Raw genomic sequence first — 1,311 nt, 5'->3', positions numbered from 1 at the left:
CGGACCGGCGGTGGGGAGTGTTTTCGGGGCGGGCGGGGCGGCGCACCGCGGGTGGCGGGGGGCTGCTATTTGGCTGGCTCAGGGGGATGGAGGTTGAAGATGAACCGCAGGCCCTTGATTTCGTATCCAACGGCTGCAAAATCGACTGACCAGAGATGAAAAAGTCAGTCGACCGACGTGTAGCCTCACCTTGCTAGTGCGTCCAGTTTCGACAGCAAAATTCAGTTTCGACAGCAAAATTCAGTTTCGACCGTTAAGTTCAGTTTCGGCAGTTAAGTTCAGTTTTGATAGTTAAATTCAGTTTCGACAGTTAAGTTCAGAGATGAGCTGCTGATGTATTTTACATCTAGCACTTTGTGGTTATGTATTTTACGTCATGTATTGGAGATGCTATTAGAATTCCACTCAGGTTAACGTTGTTCATTGTCTCTCTTGTCCTGCTTCAGCCTCGGCGTCGTACAACTCACCGGAGCTGCTCCAACGACGAAACCCTCCATCACAGCGGAGCAGTACCTCGGGCTCCATATCCAGACGCCTAAGATCTTCTTCCCCTCCTCCGACAACCAAGTCAGCCGGAGCATCCTCACCGGCCAACCCAATCACGCTGAGATCGACATGGCTTCGCCAAAGAGGTTGTACACTTGTTGCATCTCTTTTTTACTCTACATGTTATATATATTGTCCACTGAGCACACAGATTTGTTCCTTTAGTGTCTCCTTGAAAGAAAAAACGTAGGAATTTTAATTTTCACTTGTCCTCCTTTTCAAATTCCTATTCATGAAGCACAAGACTAAGAGATAGTAGCATAATAGCATTATAACCATACATTTTCTTGTGGTTTGACTTAATCTCACCCTGCTTCTTTGCATCATGTGATCTTCCAATTGTTGTGAATCAAACACCCAGATTGGCAGAAATCCTATGTTTTTAAATTCTCTGTTTTGCATGTGCGTTCCTATCCTATTCCTGTCTATTTCCTATCCATGCATTGTTGTAATCCTCCAATTCAAACGAGCCCTTACAGAATTACTTCTCTTACATATAGTTGTCAAAGAAAACCTTGCGTGGTTTGTCCCGCTCTTGTTGCACCGTCGTCCACCCCAGCTCAGCTGCTCCAATGATAGAAGGGTCCAGCACAGCAGGGATCCGGCCTCCAGACTGTCTTTCGCTGCCTCAGATCTTCTTCCCCGCTGCTGGCAGCCATGAAAACTGCACTACCATCATCAACCGAGCAGATGACCTCGAGGACTACACGGGTCCGCAAGAGAGGTCGCACTCTTTCGTGTCTGCTTACGTTATGCATCGCTTAA

Source organism: Triticum aestivum, chromosome 5A (genome assembly GCF_018294505.1).
Source record: "Triticum aestivum cultivar Chinese Spring chromosome 5A, IWGSC CS RefSeq v2.1, whole genome shotgun sequence".
Taxonomy (NCBI): domain Eukaryota; kingdom Viridiplantae; phylum Streptophyta; class Magnoliopsida; order Poales; family Poaceae; genus Triticum; species Triticum aestivum.
Note: the sequence above shows the minus strand (reverse complement) of the source record.